Source organism: Malaclemys terrapin, chromosome 1, assembly GCF_027887155.1.
Source record: "Malaclemys terrapin pileata isolate rMalTer1 chromosome 1, rMalTer1.hap1, whole genome shotgun sequence".
In the NCBI taxonomy this organism is placed as follows: domain Eukaryota; kingdom Metazoa; phylum Chordata; order Testudines; family Emydidae; genus Malaclemys; species Malaclemys terrapin.
The window spans coordinates 292268839-292285722 of record NC_071505.1 but is presented as its reverse complement, the minus strand read 5'-3'; the positions used below and the strand labels follow the sequence as shown (position 1 = coordinate 292285722).

General features: G+C 45.1%; 1 long non-coding RNA gene across 1 annotated transcript in view; it reads left to right on the top strand.

The window, feature by feature from the left end:
- Positions 1–16884, top strand: part of LOC128829067 (uncharacterized) — a 30955-nt gene that overhangs the window by 1448 nt on the left and 12623 nt on the right. Inside the window, exon 2 of the long non-coding RNA XR_008443284.1 lies at positions 9599–9734. This is a non-coding gene — a long non-coding RNA (uncharacterized LOC128829067). The remainder of the gene's footprint in view (positions 1–9598; positions 9735–16884) is intronic.

Below are 16884 nucleotides of genomic sequence, written 5' to 3'. Positions count from 1 at the left end.
CATCCTCTGACAAAGAGTTCCCCAGGTTGACTGTGCATTGTGTGAAGAAATACTTCCTTTTCTTTGTTTTAAACCTGCTGCCTATTAATTTCATTTTGTGCGCCCTAGTTCTTGTGTTATGAGGAGTAAATAACACTTCCTTATTTACTTTCTCCACACCAGTCATGATTTTATAGACCTCTTATCATATCCCCCCTTAGTTGTCTCTTTTCCACGCTGAAAAGTCCCAATCTTATTAATTATGGAAGCTGTTCCATACCCCTAATCATTTTTGTTGCCCTTTTCTGAACTTTTTCCAATTCCAATATATCTTTTTTGAGATGGGGCAACCAAATCTGCACACAGTATTCAAGATGTGAGTGTAACGTGGATTTATATAGAGGCAACATGGTATTTTCTGTCTTATTATCTACCCCTTTCCTAATGATTCTCTTTCTTGAGTGGTAACAGCTAATTTAGACCCCATGATTTTATATGTATAGGTGGGATTATATTTTCTAATGTGCATTATTTTGTATTTATCAACACTGAATTTAATCTGCCATTTTGTTGCCCAGTTACCCAGTTTTGTGGGACTGACAGTTGGGGCGAAGGGGCTCCAGCTGTTAGCCCCCAGCACTGGGGCTCCGGCTGTGAGCCCCACATACACTGACCCACTTAAGCTGGTGCAAGTGCTCCTGGTGAGGAAACATGCAACTGTGAGAAAGAGGGTAGTGTGGACATGAAAAACTGCAGTATTTACTGTGCTGGCTGTATGTCGACCAAATTTAGGTTGACTTAAGTTTGTAATGTAGACAAGGCCTTAGTGTAACTTGTTTATTTACGCTATATATACCAATCCTTGAACAGAGAGGTTACAAACAGCACACAAGCTCCTTCAGGGATCCCAACTCAAAAAGCAATGCCCAGTTCCCAGGAAGCAACTCTGCCGGAATTGATTCAAGCTAGAGCAATTAAAGAGAAAACTCTCTTGCTGCTTTCAACAGCTTCCCAGCAAAAGTGACATCATCAAAGTAAGTGCAATACAGTGTTCCTTCAAAGACAGCATGCTACTCGTGTACTAAGAAAAATAATTTGTAAGACTACATATAACAGGTGACTCCTGCCATAATATATGTAGTTAAGAAAAAGTAATAAGTGCATTGCTAAAAGAATTCTACCCTCAGCTGACAAATATATTAACTGATAATGTTTCCTCAATATTGTTGTCTCTTGGAAGAAAATGTTTAGCTACTGAAGTAAAGATTTCAAAGATAATACTTCAGCGAGGCCAGGATTTCAGTCACAAATTCAATATAGCACTGTCTATCTAGGTACACCTCTACCCCAATATACCGCAACCCGATATAACACAAATTCGGATATAATGCGGTAAAGCAATGCTACGGGGGGCGGCGGGGGGGGGCTGTGCGCTCCGGCGGATCAAAGCAAGTTCGATATAACGTGGTTTCACCTATAACGCGGTAAGATTTTTTGGCTCCCGAGGACAGCGTTATATCGGGGTAGAGGTGTACATATATAGTTCCCATCACCATAGTATGTGAGTGCCTCACAATCCTTAGTGTATTTATCTTCACAACACCCATGTGAGATAGAGAAGTGTATCCCTGGGGAATTGAGGCCTAGAGAGACTAAGGCGCAGATTCAAAGGTATTTAGGCCCTAATTTCTGCTGAAATCAGTGGAAGTTAGAATCCTAGAGACCTATGTGGATCTGGGCCTAAGGGACTTACAAGCATGGGCGGCGTGTGAAGCCACTCTTTGGGAAGGCTAGCCCCTGGCCCCTTCTGCCCGAGGCCCCTTCCCTTCCCTGCAGGAGCCCCGAGCCCCCACCGCGGCTGGAGGAGTCCCGCCCCAGCTGGCCTGAGTCCTGGGCGGCCTAGCCCCAGAGCACCAGGTGGCCTGAGTGCCTGATGGTCCCAGCCCCAGAGTGCTGGGTGGCCCCAGTGCCAGGCAACCCCAGCCCCAACCAGCTGGCCCAAGCACCGGCCCCAGCCGCCCTGAGTCCCAGCCACTGGCTGGCTCACCTTAGCCCCAGCCCCAGCCCCAGCCCCAGCCCCTGTTTGCTTTGGGGGAGAGGCTAAGCGAGGGCAGGAAGAGGAGCAACCTGGGATGGGGCCAGAGGGAAGAGCGGGAAGCAAGAGGGGGCCTCTGGATGGAGCATGGGCAGTACTGCGCCTGGCTGTTTGGCCTGCCATACCCGTTGCCCGTCTCCAGGTTCCCCAGGAAGTCTATGGCAGAGCAGAGAATTGAATTCAGGTCTCCCAAATCCCAGCCTAGTAGCCTAACCACTGAGCCATCCTTCCTGAATTTTGCCTTGTTTTCCATTAGCTAATGAGTTAACAGCAAAAAGCCTGAGCTCCTACGGCCTGTGTGAGGTATAGAAGTTCTGAGAGCTTCCCCTGGTAGCTGGCTGTAGTGTGACTAGGCAGTTAATTATGTCTGGCCTACAAATTTGGAAATGCCATGTTCAGTTCCCCATCTGACGTTACACAAGTATCAACACCAGTAATATCTCTGTTTTGCTCTTCAAAGGGTCTACTGCAGTTCCTATTAAAGTCAATGAGAGAGGACCCCACTTGGCAAAGCACTTAAGTGCATGCTTAACTTCAAGCATGTGCATAAATTCCATTGAAGTAAATAGCACTTTGCTGATTAAGGATGGAATTAGAGCACATGCTTAAAGGTAAGCACGTGTTTCAGTGCTTTGCCGAATTAGGGCTGAAACGACCATTGACTCTGATGTTATCAGGCTCAGCCCCTGCGCTCGCTGTCACTAGGCACTCAAGAAGTGTAACTTGCACCCACACCAAACTGCCAACGACAAGATTGAGGAACCCCTGAGAAGTCCTGATGGTATATGGTACAGCAGTGTCGTAAGGCATGCTGGAAGTGTGCAGCTCATGAAGGGTAAGGCTAGAATGGCAACAATTCCTTTATCGTTTGGTTTAGTAATTTATTTCTTCCATTTCCCTCCTCTCTCTTTTACTTTGTGTGTCTGTGTGTGGAGGGGTTGTTAGTTTTGCCAGCTGCAAATGTGCACCAATTCTAATCGGCCAGTTGTTATTGCAGGCTCTGCTTTCATGTGACAGCTTAAAAAAAGCAACTTGAATGCTCTCCTTCTTGTCTTCTCCTCTGTCATCTGACCCACCCCTTATGATCTCTCTCCAGCAAACAGTTTGCCTTGCTTGCATGGTCAGAACTGGAAATAATTTATTGCCACAACCCTTATTTCCATCATTGACTGGGCACGTTTAATCATGTGGTGGTCTTTGCTCTGTAGTTTCCTCCCCACTCCGCCATATATTCTGGTGATCCAGGGTGCTCTGTTTCTAGTAAAAGAAGAAAAAAAGAGACAATCACTGCTTGAATGCTGTCAAACAAATGCCATGTGTGGAGAAAATAAAAAAAGTTTCTGAGATGCTCAACTGCAAGCTTTAATATGGCTAAGTGTAAATGTGTATCTCTAAGAACAAAGAATGCAGGCCATATTTACAAAAAGGGGGGCTCTATCCTGGGAAGCAGAGACTCCAAAAAAGAATCGGGGGTCATGGTGGATAATCAGCTGAACATGAGTTCCCACTGTGATGCTGTAGCCAAAAGAGCTCGTGAGACCCTTGGATGCATAAACAGGGGAATCTTGAGTAGGAGTAGACAGGTTATTTTACCTCAGTATTTGGCACTGACACTGCTGAATAGTGTGCCCTGTTCTGGTTTCCACAATTCAAAAAGAATCTTGATAAACTGGAGAGAGTTCAGAGAAGAGACATGAGAATGATTAAAAGATTAGAAAATCTGCCTTATAGTGATAGACTCAAGGCGCTCAATCTATTTAGCTTAAGAAAGAGAAGGTTAAGAGGTGATTTGCTTCCAGTCTATAATTACATAAATGGGGAACAAATATTTAATAATGGGCTCTTCAGTCTAGCAGACAAAGGTATAATATGAGGCAATGGCTGGAATTTGAAGCTAGACAAATTCAGACTGGAAATGAAGCATAAATATGTAACAGTGAGATTAACTAACCATTGGAACAATTTACCAAGAGTTGTGGTGGATTCTCCATCACTGGCAATTTTTATATCAAGATTAGATGTGTGCTTTGTTTGTTTTTTAAATATACGCTCTAGTTCAAAATGACGTATTTTGGAGACATTCTATGGCCTGTGTTATACAGGAGGTCAGACAATATGATCACAATGGTCCCTTCTGGCCTTGGAATCTATGAATCTTTGAAAGCTTGAGAACATGTGTATCAAATGTACCCTAGCTCAGGCGCCTATCTCATTTGATACATCACTCAAAACCTCTAAATACAGTAGAATCCCGAAGCTCTGAACCTCCCTGTTGAACAAACTGCCAGCCTTTTCCTCTGTTCAGCTGACTGCCTTCCTACTGATTTTCTGATTATGTTTGGTATTGTAAACTCTAATCATGTTCCAGATTAATAAATAAATAATAATAAAAATAGTTAATAATGAATTAATACAGAGATCACCCTTGCGATTTGGATAATCAGAAGTTGACTACCTTGGCATAGTTTATTGATTTAGATTAGTTTAGCTTAATCAGAATTTCTTTTCAGAAGTGTATTTCAACATTTTCTTTAGCTGGCATAACAAGGGCTGATGCAGATCTCTTAATAGGAAACTGCCTTGAGCAAACGTACTTGATGTCACAGGAAAAGAGACTCAAATGTGTACAGTTTTCTGCCTGCATCTAGTATTTGCATATGCTGCAAAGACAGACATGTAAATAAAGGTTATTTATGTGATGGGGAAAGAATACCAGTGCTGGGATCATAAAGAGGGAAGACAAATATATTAAGCCACCTGTTGCTTGTGGTTTTCTGGTTAGCAAGTCAAGTGAACAGTATGTGTTTGTCCACAGTTGTCTTACTGTTAATATGTTGTTTGGGTCACGTTGTGCTCTTCTGGGAATCCCGTTGACTGAGTGGCATTTCTAGTCATGGCCAAGTAGCACAAGGGCAGTACAATTTATCTGGCCATGTGAATAGGCCAGGTAAATTGCCTGCCCATAGGGGAGCACTAGGTAGAAGACTGGGAGGGATGAAATCCTCCTGCAATGTGGGGGGCTGGGCACAGAACACCTGTGCAATCTCTGCATAGTTCTGATGCAGAGGTGGGCAAACTTTTTGGCTTGAGGGCCACATTGGGGTTGCAAAACTGTATGGATGGCCGGGTAGGGAAGGCAGTGCCTCCCCAAACAGCCTGGCCCCCGCCCCCTATCCGACCCCCCCCCTTGTCCCCTAACCGCCCCCTCCCGGGACCTCCCGCCCCTAACCGCCCCCAGGACCCCACCCCCTATCCGACGCCCCCTGCTCCCAGTCCCCTGACTGCTCTGACCCCTATCCACACCTCTGCCCCTTGACAGGACCCCCCCCGGACCCCACGCCTATCCAACCCCCCATCCCCCATCCCCTGACCACCCCCCAGAACCTCCGCCCCATCCAACAGCCCCCTGCTCCCTGTCCCCTGACCACCCCCGAGACCCCCCGCCCCTTATCCAACACCCCTGCCCCGGCCCCTTGTCTGGCAGCCGTGCCGCCCGGCCGGTGCCAAACACGCTGCCGCGCTGCTTGGCAGGAGCGCGCAACCCCACCGTCCAGACTGCTGCCCGTGCGGCGGCGTGACGGAGAGGGGGGACAGCGGGGGAGGGGCCGGGGCCTAGTCTCCCCAGCCGGGACCTCAAGGGCTGGGCAGGACGGTCTTGCAGGCCGGATGTGGCCCACGGGCCGTAGTTTGCTCACCTCTGCCCTGATGTGTAGCTTGTGGCCTCTGCAGCCACGCTGGGAAGGCTGCCCCTGAGCTATGTTGCACGGCATACTCAGGCACACCGCCCATCTGCATGGCCTCACAGCTCCCTGGGTTTGGAGCTTCCTCTGGCCTCACTCCACAGCCTTGCTTTGTGAATGTGCGCAGCCAACAGAACATGCCACCTGTGGTGGCCCACTTGAGTTAACATGTGATCGCTGTTCAGTGCACAAATACAAATAAACAAACACAGCCAGGCTTTAAAAATACCCCTCCTCCTCACATTTTTAACAGAGCTCAGGGGTACCATTCAGAAAAAAAATCTGGGATGAAATCCTGGTCCCCTTAAGGTCACTGGCCAAACTCCTCCCGACTTCAGCAGAGGCAGGATTTCACCCCCAGCCTCTTCAGACTTGGGCAGGGTTATGCAGATAACCTGTGTGTGTTTTTTGCAAAATCTCTCTCCTGTTCTGTTCTATTCGGGTTTATATACCTATCACCATGGTATTGGTGTAATTAATGATCATACAATGGGTGAATTAAAAATAACAATGATTCTGACTAGCGGACGAGTGTTCCATCCCCTGTAAATAGTCAGAAAAGCTGGATGGGGGAGAAATCTCTAGCTTGCTTAGGCTCAAAATTTGAGGGGCTTGGTGCGACCCCAGCTGCTTCTGGATCCAGGGGGAGACACGGTTGCCAAGAGCACTTTATAACATTTATGCGTGGGGAGAAGATTATAGCCTTGTCCTATGGATGGGGACCTTGCTGCAGTTACCCATGCTGATCTCCCCATAAGACTGGATTATTGCAGTGTGTTCTATGTGGAGATTCTGCCTATAAACATGTGGCAAATTGCAGTAAGTGCAGAACTCTGTGGCCTACTTATTAAGCAACATTTCGTATGGCAGCATATCGCAGCAGTGCTTCATGATCTGAACTAGCTGCCATTTGATTCTGGGGTGCAATTTAAGGTGGTATTGTTAACTTATAAAAGCCACAACTGGTTTGGGTTCTGGCTTCATAAGAGCTCATCATGTCTCTCTACCCCTGTAACTTGAGGGTAATTGTGATCAGCAGAGGTGCTCAAGTGGGCAGCCCCCTAGTTTAAAAAGACAGTCAGCAGGGCTCCTCTGCTCTAGAACTTGCTTCCCGTTTGGTCCAAGATTTGCGGTGGTGGTGCCTGCCAGGTGCTAGGAGCTTTCAAGGAAGGCAGTTCGTGCTCCAGGGACCTCAGAATCTAAGGACAGACAAACAAGAAGACAAAGGTTAGCGGAAGGGGAACAACCACAGACTAATTACATGCAGGCCTGTGGTGTGATGTTGCAGTGTATGTAGGATGACTGGTTCATTTTTCCTGCCACTCTTACTCATGCTGTGTAGTATCTTACTCTGTGAGTAGTTCTGTTGAAACCAGTGGGACTACTCATGGAGGAGTAAGAGTGGCAAAATAAGGTCCAATGAGATTTTACTTGTTGCTTTGCAAAGCTCTTCAAGTGTCAGAGCATGAGAAATACAGTGTCCTCCATATCTCCATACAGGATATTCTTCTGTAAAAATATAAGACCAGATCTTTGGTAACAGCCACTAGTACAGCACAATTCAGGAGGTGCAAAGGTGGCACTAAGATTCCTTTGTGCTTTTTTCATCCTGGGCTGGCTGTGCACTGCTCTGATTTCCTTGGGGCTGCTCTATCTTGTGCCATCTGCCAAGAGCTGTGAGGGGACCAGTATTTCAGCTGGCAATCAGAAGATTGCCAGAAAGTACTGAGTATATACCTAGCACAGTAGCCACAACAGGGATGGTGTAAGAGCTGCTATGGAAGGACCCCACTATGCTGGGGGGCAGAGGCGACCCGTGCCTGCTGGGGGCGGGGGGGCGTGGAGTGAGGGCAGCCGGCTTCAGCAGTGTTACTGAGCATGTTCAGTCCATGTGAGCATGCTCAGTACAAACTAAGCAGCAAATTGGGGTCTCCTCTGGTGGGGGGATTCTTCCATGTCAGGGTATATCAGCCTAAGGACCAATATCAGCTGATGATGGGAGTATAACTAACTAACTCTCTCTCCCAAAATTGACTCCTTCTTTTAAAACAGTAACAGGAGGGAGCTGATGTCTAAAGAATGGGCAGAATCACTAAAGGTATCAACAAGGAAACAAAACATCATGTTGCCTTTATATGAATCCATGGTACGCCCACATCTTGAATACTGTGTGTAGATCTGGTCACCCCACCTCAAAAACGATATATTGGAATTGGAAAAGGTACTGCAAAGGGCAACAAAAATGTGTAGGGGTATGGAACGGCTTCCGTATGAGGTGAGATTAATAAGACTGGGACTTTTCAGTTTGGAAAAGAGACGACTAAGGGGGAATATGATAGAGGTCTATAAAATCATGACTGGTGTGGAGAAAGTAAATAAGGAAGTGTTATTTACTCCTCATAACACAAGAACTAGGGGGTCACCAAATGAAATTAATAGGTAGCAGGTTTAAAACAAAAAAAGGGAGGTATTTCTTCACACAATGCACAGTCACCCTGTATAATTCTTTGCCAGAGGATGTTGTGAAGGGCAAGAGTATAACAGGGGTTCAAAAAAGAACTAGATAAGTTCATGGAGGATAGGTCCATCAATGGCTATTAGCTAGGATGGGCAGGGATGGTGTCCCTAGCCTCTGTCTGCCAGAAGCTGGGAATGGGTGACGGGATGGATCACTTGATGATTACCTGTTCTGTTCATTCCCTCTGGGGCACCTGGCACTGGTCACTGTCGGCAGACAGGATACTGGGCTAGATGGACCTTTGGTCTGATCCAGTATGGCCATTCTTATATTCTTATGTAAGCCATTCATTTTTGGAGCAAATGTCCAGTGTCAACATGGCTGATGTGTTGGTTTGGTACTAAGAACTCATCTGCAAGGCTCGAGTTTGCTTTGCTTTGTGCTGTCCGTTGTGGCTGGTACTGAAAGTGTAACCCTGGTGTAGCTGTAGTTCACAGTCTTTCCAATGGTTCTGCAAGAATTGGATTTCTCTACTGTTAACCATCTGACACCAGTCTCTACAAACTGCAAAGTCAACACATTTTATGTTATAGGACAAATTCTTCTGTTAGTTGCACGGGTGCATCTATGTTAATTTCTATGGGACTGCATCAGTATACTAAGGGGAGAATTTGGCTAACCTGAGTAACCGTGTGTTTATATTGCTGTGATACCAACACTTCTAGGGTCATATGAACCATTTAGATTGTAACCTCTTTGGTGCAGTGTCACAGACTGGCTGCCCTTTGAGGCAAATCAGGCTCAGATCAGCCTGTGACCTAGCAGCTAGCCCCCAGCTGATGGTGACAGGGCAACTTAATGACACTTAGTAATCCGAGCTGTGAAAGGGTTAGGAAAAAAAACTATATAAACAGAGTGGCAAACTCAGTTGGGGAGTGGGGAGTCTGAAGGAGGTAGGTGAACCCACAGGGAGCAGGGTCAAACTCGTATGGGTGGGAGCCCTGAGATAGGGCTTAAACTGTCAGGAAGTCAGGTAAGAGGCCCCACAGGGAGCAGTACAGGCTCTTGTGGGGGAAGTCCTGAGGTAGGGCTGACAAGGGGCAGGGAGATCCCATGGGAAGCTGCCAGAGTCCCTGCAGAAGGGAGGCAGTTAGGAAAAGACAAGACGCAACAAAGGAAGAATGCTGCAGGAGCAGGCTAGGCTCCTGCGGGGGAGGCTCTGAAGTGGGGTGAGTAAGAGCGCTTCCATAGAGCTCGAGAGCAGTATCATTATTATTTCAATGTTTAGCTTGGATTTTCAATTGGACCTTTTTGTTATCCTGGAAGGAGCCTGAACTTGATGTGATTTGGCTGGAGGGCTGAGTCACAGAAGCCCTGGTGAGAGGCAGATGGACAGTAGGAGGCACCAGAGATGAGAACACCTAGCAGCGTCTCACCCCGACACAAGGGGGTGCTATGGATGGTAAGTACACTACCTTACAGGCAGATACTATGGGCTAGAGTCACAGCTGGTGTAAATCAAAATAGCTCCATTAAAGTCAATGGGGATAAACCATTTTAATCGCAGTTCAGAATCTGGTCCTATACCTTTCATTGTCTTCTAGGAAGTATGCAGATTGTGCTATAAAATGATAATTGAATATTAAAAGAATTATCACCAGTGCAGACTGGGTATTTGGAATAACCCAGCAGTACAGAATTGCCACCAACTTTGAGCTATTTTATTTTCAAGTCCACCAGTATCTATGAAGATGATAATACATCTGAAAATATAAATATAATAAAATTCATCATCATTGTTTAGCATTCTAAGTTTACACAGTACTTTAAGTCACTTCAACTATGCACATCAAAAGCTGGAAAATAAAATCCTTTCCCCAAAGAACTTACGTGGGAATTTGGGAGTTACATGGGAACATGCCAGATCAGAGCTGTGGTTCATCTTATTCAATAGCTTGTCTCTGACAGTGGCTAGTACCAGATGTTTAAGAAGAAGGTCACTTTTCCCTCTAGAGTATCTCCAGAATTCGTCTTTTTTTCTTCTACTCTGACCTATTTATTCATTTACATTTGTAATAATTTTAATCATTCAATCAATAGAAGCCCATCCCTTTGCTCTGTGTGCCACTGCAACAGTTAACGTTTATGTTGTTTAACATTTCCCATAATGATCATGTAATAATATAACATACTGCCCCTCTCTCTGTGAATAAATGAGATCAGTAGCAGACATTTTTCTCCAAGCTCTGGTAACTTTTCATCTGTAATTCAGTGACAAAAAATCCTCAAGTTGGCAGGCACAATTGCAAAAGCCACAGATACAATGCTGCTTTGTGTATCAAAGGGCATTATCACTGAGCAAATACTGTCAACAGAGTTGGTATGCAATCATATCACATTTCTGATTTATAGCAGCTGAACTTTCACGCTCCAGACAGGAGACTGGAATGGAAAATAATAAATGATAGCATTGGTTCTTGGAAGTTTAGTAGCACTTATTCTTGCAATTAGTTACGGATCTCAGCTATGATTAGTTAGTAACGCAAATAAGCCCTTTTGCTTTCACTATTACAAGCGTATTGATATTGTCTCATTATCATGCTGTACATACACGAACATCTGCTGTATTCCAGAGCTTTAAATAAGGGTAGAGTGCGGGTAGATGGTCACGCACTAGCTCTGTTCGAGCCTGTGCATTAACAGATAGCTGCAGCAGCATGGGCACAGCTTGGGCTAGCCACCCGAGTACATACCCAGGTGTCTGGTGGGGTTGTGCCACCACCCATGCCGCCGTGGTCACACTGCTATTTTTAGCACACTAGCGTGAGCAGAGGCAACACATGTCTGTCTACCCGTGCTGGGAAGCACCATTTTAGCTGCTTTGTAGACATACCCTTATTCTCAATGAAAAGTGGACTCAACATTTTCTATAGACAAAATATTCTCCTGAGTTTGCATGAGGCTTGCAGTTCTGCAACCACAGAGTGAGTTTTTGCTGTATTTAATTGATAGATGTATGGTAGAATCCATAGCCTACTGTTTCAAGGTAAAAAAGTTGTGAACTTAACCTCCCTGGCAGGGCCTTGTGCTGCTGTTTTAAATGGCTGGTCCACTGAAATCAATAGAAGATCACGGCTAGCTCATTGTACATTTTGCAATGCTGGATGCATGTGACTGCTGGCTGTACCAAGCCTACTTGACTGCAGTGAAAATGTTTGTATACGTGATTTAAACTTGTTAGACAGTTACTTATTCTGACTGGACCACGGTTTGATTTCTCCTCTTCTAGTCAGAGCAAGAACTACATTAATACTAAATGAGGAGCTTTGGACAATTGCTAAATCAGCAGCCCCTGCTTCCGACCCATTATGTTGTTTTTGGGGAGAGACCTGGCTTCCAACACCTCCTCCTATTCCCTACCTCTGTCTAATCTCCAGATGTGGCTTTTGTGGTCCCAATGTTATTTTTGGGTGGAGAAGCCCTTTAAGATCCACCTCTCCGTGGCTCCAACTGTGAGTTGCCGTCACTTCAGCTCAATCTGCATTCCTTACCTTAGTATTCTTGGAAGGGTAAGTGCCAGAGGAATTTTGAGGAGGAAGAGGATGAGGTAGTGTGGCTTTTGGGATTTGCTTTCGATGTGGTTGCTTTTAGGCTTATGAGAGTATTTTTCTGTCTGTTGATTTATTGTGTGTCATGAGTTTTACAGTTCCGCAAAGGGAATGTCATGGAGAGAAACTGCCAGCAGACTTAGCCACTGGAACCTGTTTTAAGGTCTGGGCTAGGGAGGGAGTTTCCTGTGGGAGTTTTCACAAGGCAGCTTTCTGAAATCCCTGTAATTCCTGCTCCATGGAAGCTTGGCTCTACCTCTGAAATTGAAGTTGATTATTAAATGCTACCAGACCTATGGAGCAGAGATTTGATACTAAATTGGATCTGGTTCCCATTGAAGTCAATGGAGAGGCATTAATTGATTTCAGTGAGAATTCGATTGGGGCCCTAAATACTTGTGCCCCAAAAATGGTGAAGTGGGAAGATAATGGGGAGAAGCCTGAAATGAGTTTTCCAGTTGTGATTGTCCTGATTTGGATGTCATTAAAAAAGCTTTCAGCTCGAATAGGTTAAGGCAATCTGCTTTACTTTGTAAGGTAGGGACTACCAGGAAACTGTGTATGAGAAGAAATTAATTGGTATTATTGAAGGGAACTGTGACGGGGAAACTTTGCATTTTTGGAATTAATATCAGAATGTAAAAGTGATTGCCCACCTGCAGAGGTGAAAGTTTAACACCGACAAAGAAGGCCCTTGCACCTTTGTGAATGCCTATAGATTTCAGTGTGTAAGGATCCATCCCTGGATCAGGCCGCAGAATCGGGGCCTAAGTCTAGTGAGAGGACCATGGCTGAGGTACAGATGTCAGAAATATCTCGAAGGACCGGTGTGGTTTCTTTGTTACCATTAGAAAGTTAAGATTGGGTATTTCTTGAATGGAAGTTAAGAAATACATTCACTATCTGGATCATGATAGCAACATTGCCTGTCATTTCTTGGCAAACTGGGGCACATGACGATGCATAAGCCTGAATTTATTTGTACATATTAGTGCTCATATTCTCGTTCTTTAGTCCTCAGTCCTGGAATTGAAGGCTCTCCTCATCTCCACCACTGACTATGTCTCTGCTCCCATTTCTTATCACATTCCATTTCCCCCGCACCCTCCCACACACACTGTTGCCAACCCCACCTTCATTTCCTTCTCTCATCTACATCCCTTTTCCATGCTGGTCCTTATTCCTGAATGATCTCCCTATCCATGGGAGGTTGCATGGGAGGGTGGATAGGGCACAGGACTAGTTTCTATTTCAACTCTACCACTGACTCACGGTATGCCCTTGGGAAAATCATATGACCTACATGTTCCTCAGTTTTACTATCTGTAAAAGATGTATAATAATTTTTATCCAGCTTTGTAAAATGCTTTAGTATTATGGATGGGTCATGCTTTGTAAGCTCTAACTCTCATCATCCCAATGTGCTTGGATCCCATCCTGTCTTTATTTAAATCCCCCTTGAAAACCCACTTCTTCCTTCCATAAGGCCAACAACTACTAACCCATGTCAATATAATGTCTTCATCACTACCATCTATGGAGTAACTCGTGGAGTACTGAAATAAATCACTTTCCATTGGGATTACTGCCTAAAAGCCAAATGTAATCAGCAAAGTCTGGGGTTGGAAGGCTGTCACAGATAGAATTCATTTACTAATGAGTTGCAGCCTACTGTCCACATGGTAATGTCTGTGGTTTCAATGAAACATTACAGAGACCTTCTTTTTACCATTTGTTGCTTGTTAGCTCTTTAACAGATATGCTTTCCCACTTGCATAGAAATTCATTTTTCTTCTTCCAATGAATACCAGCCAAACAATAGGGCTGTGAATATTGTGCTGTGAATATTGTGCTGATTTTAGCAAGTAATGCTTGCTAAAATCAGATTTTTCAAAAGTATTTGCATATGCTGCCTCAGCTAGCACTCCAATAAAACCATTGCTTAGACACAGAAGGATGTTTCCTTTTGGAGTAATGTTATAAAATAATTTCCCCTGATACAAATGCTGAGAGAAAAATAAATGTGCTATCCATTTACAATGTTATCTGGAGAAAACTTGAATCATCGATAAGGATGGTTACTAAGCAACCAAACGCAGTCTACAACAGTGATAATAGCACTTTGAAAGTGAACCACTTAGTCTAGTACATGCAAAGCTCCATTCTCCAGTCAGTGCAGAATTCATATTGGTTCCTCTGTGCTACTGGTGTTATTTCTGGCAGACACATATTACCAATAAGCATCTTTTAAGTGAGTCTAAACCACTATTTAAAATGCTATAACAAAACTAACAATGAATTCAGAATCTAAAAGACTAAGGATTTAAAAATGCATTTGTGGAAAAAGTCCTATAACATTTAATAGAAAATGATCACATTTCAATAGTTTCTTTACCCATCTTATAGCATTTAATAGAGAATTCTATCCCTGCCATAGAATTCTGAAGGATGAGTCCAAAAGCCTAGAGAAAGGACATTCTAAGTTCTGTTGGGTTTTAGAATAAATTATATCTGACTTTTCTTATAAAAGGGTGGTATTTAATTAAATACAGTTAAAGCATCAGGTTTATGCCACAATGTAGCATTTTAATAAAGGAAACAAACTCTTTTTAAGAGAACTATATTACATGTTATTACTCTGCACCCTGGCTGAGAGCCTCTAGAGCAGGGCCGCCCAGAGGATTCAGGGGGCTTGGGGCAAAGCAATTTTGGGGGCCCCTTCCATAAAAAACAGTTGCCATACTATAGTAACATGTATTTGGAAATGTAAAAAATAACCAGTGAAATACATTCAAAAATTAATTTTTAATAATTTGAAAATACACAAAATACAGTATTTAAAAACATTAGATGCTTTAATGGTATGTATACATTTGCAATTACATAATGGGCTGTCGCTGGGTGATGGTTGGTACCAATGGGCTGTCATTGCCTGGGGGTGGCGCTGCTGTTGCCCAGGGCTGGGTGGGGAGGTGAGCTCTGGGTCAGGGGGTGCCCGGCTCACAGGGGCTGGGCTCGGAGCTGGGGGTCAGGGCTGTGGGGGGATGGGGTCGGGAGGTGCCCAGCTCAGAGGGGCTGGGCTAGGAGCTGGGGATCAGGGCTGTGGGGGGATGGGGTTGGGGGGTGCCTGGCTCAGAGGGGCTGGGCTCGGAGCTGGGGGTCAGGGCTGTGGGGGGGGGGTGGGGTTGGAGCTGAGGGTCAGGGCTGTGGGGGGTGGGGTCAGGGGGGTGTCCGGCTCAGAGGGGCTTACAATGCTGCTTACTCCCGCCTCCCCCCTCTCCCGGAGCCTCAGCACGCCACGTCCAGGAGCGGCCCTGGACAGTGCTGCAGCGGTGTGGCTCCACGGGACCTGAGCTCCCACTGCTCGGCCCGGAGTTCGGAGCCTGGCCCCCTTACCATGCGGCTCTGAGCGGGAGGAGCTCAGGCCACGCGGCTGCAGCACTGTCCAGGGCCGCTCCTGGATGCGGCGCGCTGAGGTGCCGGGGGATGGGGGAAGGTGGAAGCAGGGGGGAGCCTCTGACATTCTCCTGGGGCCCCTGCGGGGCCCGGGGCAAATTGCCCCACTTGCCCCGCCCCGGGCGGCCCTGCTCTAGAGCGACCATGTTTCTCTCTCTCCAGTAGCTCACTGAGACTTCTTTGGGTGGTCCTCGGTAGAGTGAGAACATATACACAAAGAGCGATGCTTTTAGCAGGAACTAGAGATCTCCCTCAACCCAGAAGTCCATACCTTTATTAAGCTACCTGCTGCAACACATCCTGGTCCTATCTGGTAATGTGGAGGACCAGGAACTTTGTAACCTCTCCATGACTTCCTTACTTTATAATAAAAGGTTAAAACTTAAATTATAAACAAATACACACACACACACATATATATACAAGTCAAAATAAACTTCAGATTCCTTAAAATAAAATATATGCTCTAAGAATTATTTTCAGGAAGTTCTATGGGCTGTATTATACAGGAGGTCGAATAGATGGTCACAGTGGTCCTTTTTGGCCTAGGAATCTATGAATCTGTAAAACTATTTACATTGCTATGTCCCCTTATCAATTGTATTTAAATAACCCTGAGCAATAGTCTAAAAGACAAGTATTTGAGGGGGTCTGATCAGTCTTCCATTCATGTTCTCACATCTGTTGAGTTTGTGTGTGGAGTTCCCTGTGGAGGGGATTCACTTCCTGACAGCATACTGTAGGTCCCAGATCCTCTCTTTTTTGTGTTCGGAAATGTTGAAGATGAACCCGATTCCTCCAGATAAGTCCTTTTAGTGGCTCCACTAGGTTGGATCTTGGAGTTTCTGACAAGTTCTGAACAGTTCCAAATGTTTGGGAGCTTTTGAGCCAAACTGTGTGCGATACTGGTAGACCAGGTGCCAGATCATGCCAAGGTTCCCATGCATCAAGGGAACCCTGACAAATACATACCTGGAATCAGTCTGGCTCACCTGTATGTTAGTAGTGTTAAAATAGGTACTAGAGTTATAATAATGTGTTTAGTGTTTAGACTTTATTGAATGCTTGTGAGTTTCTGCATTCATTAATCTTACTTATAACATCTGTAGCCCATATTACAAGGTAATATTTGAGCAGTTGGATTGTGACTATGTAAGTTATCAGACAGGAGAGAGACATAAAATAGTGAAGTGCTGAGCTGCAACAGGAAAGGTCCATCGACACTAGAGGAACTATTGTGGGATGATAAAGAGGACAAAAGACATCTGTTGTTTTGCCCTCCCCCTGTGAAGATGAGTCATACAAGTGGATTCCTCCCATCAACTGAGCTTGCAGCTCAGAGCACAAGGGAGGAGAGGGATAAAAAACCTCGATCAAGAAGGAACGGGATTTCTATGATGCTTGGACTGTGTGGGACAAGGTTTACTAGACATAAGCAAGAAATTCTCAGTGCTTAGCCTGGGTTAGCCCTAGAGATCATATAGGGCTTGCTTATTCTAAAAGCTTCTATTACTTTTGAAACTTATGATTGTAACTCATTTGTGTATA